Raw genomic sequence first — 5,968 nt, 5'->3', positions numbered from 1 at the left:
AAGTGGACTAGCCCACTGGAAAAAGGACGGACTAACATTTTAAATCTACCTTACTTGGTGAAGGGGGCAAAATTAGGCGGGCTATCCGCTTTGCAACCCCTATTTTTTTTACATGTGCATCCAATTATGTTTCGTCGCGTCATTGAAGATAGTTACCTTTTTATGGTTTACACTATCCCAATATAAAAAATTAAACTCATATAATAAATAACAATCTTAAATTATCCTTTTGATTGTGTTTATTTTTAAAAATCTTTTATTGAATACAAATAAATATAATTTTTGTTTTAAAAAAAATTAAAAAAGGTTAAATTTTCAAATAAAGGTAAATAGATTAAATAAGATTCTATCATTTTTTCTACTATTAGTTATAAAAATTATTCGGTCCTATTATACATCTAAATTTTTTTTACAACTAAATTTAATCAAATCGGTATAAACCAACAAAAATAAATTTTATTAGTGAGAGAATATTAGACACGTTCCAACTTCCAATTAAAGTGAACGTTTGTATCCCGCACTTCTTCTTTTTCGTGATCTTTCTTCTTTTTCGCATGTTTTCTCCTCATCATCGTTTTTTTATTGTTGTTGCTGTTGCTGTATTTTTTTTCCTCTTTCTCTTTCTTGTAATTTACAGAATTATATATTTTTTTCTTCGTTTGATTTTTTTCCTTTTTTTCTTATTTTATTCTTGTTAATAGAATAAAACAAGAATAATTATGAGAATGTGAAACAAGAAAATAAGAAGAAGATGATGAAGATGAAGATGAAGAAGAATAGGTGGAAGAGTTTTGAATTATACAAAATTTATCAGAAAAATAATATTAAAACTTTTTAACCGTGATACAAAAATTTCTTATTTTTAATATCAAAATTTGTTAATCATGACACAGATTCTTATTTAAAAAGTGAAATAAGAACTGTGAGAATGTGAAAGAAGAAGAAGAAAAAAATGTACTTTTCTTAACATTGAACGAGTTGGGTGGTATTAAATTTATATATAAGAAGTTTAGCTATTTTTGTATTATTTACAATAAACTGATGCATTTTTTATTTCTAAAACATATTTGAATGTATTTTGTTGATTGATTGAATTAAGATTTTAGACTTGTGATTATTTAAATATTTCTTATGTCATTTTCTAAAAAATTCCGTGTCATTTTAAACTAAATGATGTATTTTGTTATCACTGAATTGTGATATTTAATTGAAGAAGAAGACGAAAAGGATGAGGAGTTTTGAGTTATAATTTATCTGAAAATAACAATAAAATTTTTTTATTGTAACACAAAAAAAAATTTTAATTTTAACACCGAAATTTTGTAATTGTGACACAGGTTTTTATTAAAAGGGTAAAATAAGAATTATGAAAATGTGAAACAAATAAAAGAAGAAGAAAAAAAGAAGTAGAAGAAGATGATGATAATGAAGGAGGAGGAAGTAAAGTTTTGAATTATACAGAACTTATAAGAAAAGTAGCATTAAAATTTTTTTAATTGCGACATAGAAAAATTTTAATTTTGACATCGAAATTTCTTAGCCGTGATATAAAAATATGATGTAATTTTTTTTATCGTCAAACTAATTGTGTGATATATAACTAAGAAGAAGAATGATGGTGATGATAATGAAATAGTAGGAGAAAAAAGAATGAAAAAATAAATCAAATGGGAGGAGGAGGAGGAGGTGACGACAACGATGACGACGACGAAAGTAAAAGAAGAATAAGTGGCGCGTGATGTGAAAAATAGTTATAACAACTTAGTTATATTTAGTTATATAATTCATTTTATTGTAGAGCCGTTTCAAAAATTAAAAGATTTAATTTTAAATACTTAGGAGTTGTTCGATGGATTTATTATTTAAATTATTTAAATATAATATTTACGAAAATGTATAATATAAGATATATTTATGTATGTGCAAAACATCTCATATTCCAAATATAGTGTCCTAGATCAAGTTAAATGTATATTTCGAATACAATGTTTATTTGGCTAAAAATTTCTTAGCCATTAATTTGAGATATTGTTTATTATTTGTTTAACTCAATCACAACATTTAGTATAGCTATGGGAAGACATAACTACAATTTAAATTTACTCCAAAAATTTTCACAATTGTTTTTGGTTAAGCTTCAAGCGCAAAACCCTAACCACGAAGCTTTTGAACGAATTGAGAATTTCAGTTTGATTTTTTTGGGTAAGTGTAAGGGGCACTAGGCCCACACAAAAAAACTACAAAACTAAAGGTTCTTGGGGCAAAGAACACCTTTTACATCATCTCTCATTAAACTAACTAAATCTAATGGGGGAGTATCCAAAAAGTAAAAAGTCTCTTTGAACTTGATGTTACTGTGCTGGTACACAAAATTGTAAATCACACTTTTCACAACTTGTACCATTAACCAGCAAGTGCACTGGGTCGTCCAAGTAATACCTTACGTGAGTAAGGGTCGAATCCCACGGAGATTGTTGGCTTGAAGTAAGTTATGGTTATCTTGTAACTTTTAGTCAGGATAATAATAATTCTCAGTTTTGATTGGTAGTACATAAAAAGCACGGATTAAATAATACTTGTTATGCAGTAATGGAGAATATGTTGGAGTTTTGGAGATGCTTTGTCTTTTGAATCTCTGCTTTCCCCATGTCTTCTTCTTCATGCACGCAAGGTTCCTCCTATGGCAAGTTGTGTGTTAGTGGATCACCGTTGTCAATGGCTACCAGCCATCCTCTCAGTGAAAATGGTCCAGGTGCTCTGTCACCACACGGCTAATCATCTGTCGGTTCTCACTCATGCTGGAATAGGATCCATTGATCCTTTTGTGTCTGTCACTACACCCAACCCTTGTGAGTTTGAAGCTCGTCACAGTCATTCAATCCCTGAATCCTACCCAGAATACCACAGATAAGGTTTAGACTTTTCGGATTCTCAAGAATGCTGCCAATGGGTTCTAGCTTCTACCACGAAGACTCTGATTAAGGAATCCAAGAGATACTCATTCAATCTAATGTAGAACGGAGGTGGTTGTCAGCTACGCGTTCATACGTTGAGAATGGTGATGAGTGTCACGGATCATCACTTTCATCATATTGAAGTGCGAATGAATATCTTAGATAGAAACAAGCGTGTTTGAATAGAAAACAAAAATAATTGCATTAATCCATCGAGACACAGCAGAGCTCCTCACCCCCAACAATGGAGTTTAGAGACTCATGCCGTCAAAGATACAAAGTTCAGATCTAAAATGTCATGATGTACAGAATAAATCTCTAAAAGTTGTTTAAATACTAAATTAGTAACCTAAGTTTACAGAAAATGAGTAAACTGAGATAGATAGTGCAGAAATCCACTTCTAGGGTCCACTTGATGTGTGCTGGGGCTGAGACTTGAGCTTTTTACGTGCCTAGGCTGTTTCTAGAGTTAAACGCCAGGTTGTAACCTGTTTTGGGCATTTAACTCCAACTTGTAACCCGTTTCTGGCGTTTAACGCCAAAATGGAACATGGAACTGGCGTTAAACGCCAGTTTACATCGTTTATCTTTGAGCAAAGTATGAACCATTATATATTACTGGAAAGCCCTGGATGTATACTTTCCAACGCAATTAAGAGTGCGCCAATTGGACTTTTGTAGCTCCAGAAGATCTATTTCGAGTGCAGGGAGGTCAGAATCCAACAACATCAGTAGTCTTTTTTCAGCCTAAATCAGATTTTTGCTCATATCCCTCAATTTCAACTAGAAAATACCTGAAATCATAGAAAAAAACACAAACTCGTAGTAAAGTCTAGAAATATGAATTTTGCATGAAAACTAATAAAAACATACTAAAAAGTAGCTAGAACCTACTAAAAACTACCTAAAAACAATGCCAAAAAGCGTATAAATTATCCGCTCATCATGCGCGTTAACCAATGTGCACACTGATTGGCTTCTCTTCCAATATGAATAAAAGCAATTTCTCAAGGTCTAAGAAGGATTTTGTAAATCTCCTTAAGCACTTTGTTGTGGCATAACTTTTCTGTCTTATACTCCTTCAAAGCCTCATAAACCTCCTTTGCATCTACTTCCACCTCCACTCTTCTTATTCCCAGGTCTGCTGCCATGTGAAGTCCATGGAGGACGCCTCACAACTCAGCTTGCACTGGTTGGCATCTTCCAATATTCGCCCAAAAATCTCTAATCCACTCCCCATTATGGGTTCGAAGTAAACCTTCGCACCCAGCCTTTATTGTTCTTTCTTGTGATGTGCCATCAGTATTCAATTTAATCCGCCTTTTTTTGGGTGAACTCCAATGTAAGTTTTTTCTACTTTGAGCTGTTTCAATAGATAGAAGCGTGCCTTTTTTATGAGCTCTCTTATACTCCTTTACTTTCTCCCTTATGATTGAAATATGATTCACTAGGCGGAGGAAGCTTGGATTGTGAACCTCTTCATTTCGCTAGTAGCATGTTAGCACAAATTCGTCCTTCCAATTGTGCTCATAGATTTTGCCCATGTCATTGCTAAAGTTCGTCTGTATTCATAACTCCAGAGGCATTGTAAAAAAGAGAGCAATAGCATTTAGGTGTACTAATTTGGCCCAGATCCTAGATGCGCTAGGACAGTCTCGCAGCACGTGGAGGATCGATTCTTTCACTTGGGGACAATTATGACAGTAAGGAGAAGTTTCCATCATTCTGCCTTTTCTATCTGCTGTCATCAACCTTCCATGATTCATGAGCCACAAAAAGGTACGCACTCTTTCTGGGCCTTTCCACTTCCATATTGCTTTCCAAATTTGCTATTTTTACCTTGCTGGCTAGTTAGGCTCTTGTATGTAGTTGCAATAGAAAAAACTTTATTTGCTGTATATTTCCACCCGATAGTGTCTTTTTCTTTTTGGAGTTGTGGCGGCTCTGTCTTTCTTATTTCCTCTATTAGATTTTGTGGGAGAAAAGGTTCCAAAATATTGAGCTGCCATTGATTATCTATGTTTACAAAGTCTCCAATCGTGTACTGATCCCATTCTCTAGGAATGTCTTGTAAAATGTTTCCTCTAAGAGGTTTCTCTCCTGATAGCCAAATGTCATCCCAGAATCGAATTGCTTTATCATCACCTACGATCCACTTACAGTGCTGCTTCATTCTAGCCCAGGCTTTCTGCAGTTCCCTCCAAAAAGGAGAGCTTTTATTACTGCTGTTTATATTCTCCAGCCCATCCAACATTCCCTGCTTATCCTGAGTAACCACTTGTGTCCATAGAGTTCCCTGTTCCGTGAACAGTCTCCATAGAATTTTCATAATAAAGGCTTCATTCATCTTATGTAGCTTTTTAAAACCTAGCCCTCCTTGTTGTTTTGGTTGGCACAGCGTCTCCCACCCGATGTGATGAACTTTTTTTTTAGATTGGTTATCCCCCCAAACGAAACTTCGAATAGCTTTCTTTATCTCCCTACAAATTCCTTTTGGGAGTCTGGTGTGTTGCATGTCATAGTATGCTAAAGGGTTCAGCACCGCCTTTGCAAGTGTTACTCTCCCCGCTAAAGATAAACACTGTCTTTTCCATCCCTTTAACTTGTTATGCATTCGATGTAGTGCATGTTTAAACTTCTCCTTCCCTCTTTGTTGATTAGTAATCATTGCTTCAAGATACTTGCCCAAGCTTTGATTTTGTTGGAACTGACAGATTCCCTTTATGGTCTCTCTCTCCTCTTCCTTCACATTATTAGAGAATGTTATAGCTATTTTGGAAACACTGACTTTGAACCCAAACACTTCACAAAATTCCTTCATCACATCTGTAATAGCAGCAATTTGCTCCACGGTTGCTTCCGCAAACACTAAGAGATCGTCCGCAAAGAGAAGGTGGAAGATTTTCGATCCCTTCTTCCAACTGTGATTGGCTTCCAATTATTAGATTCCACATACTCTTTTATCATCTAGGATAATTTATCCATCACAATTACAAAACGATAAGGTGACAGAG

The sequence above is a fragment of the Arachis duranensis genome, chromosome 1, assembly GCF_000817695.3.
Source record: "Arachis duranensis cultivar V14167 chromosome 1, aradu.V14167.gnm2.J7QH, whole genome shotgun sequence".
Classification (NCBI taxonomy): Eukaryota; Viridiplantae; Streptophyta; class Magnoliopsida; order Fabales; family Fabaceae; genus Arachis; species Arachis duranensis.
The sequence above is the reverse complement of the archived record's forward strand: the minus strand, read 5'-3'. Positions refer to the sequence as shown.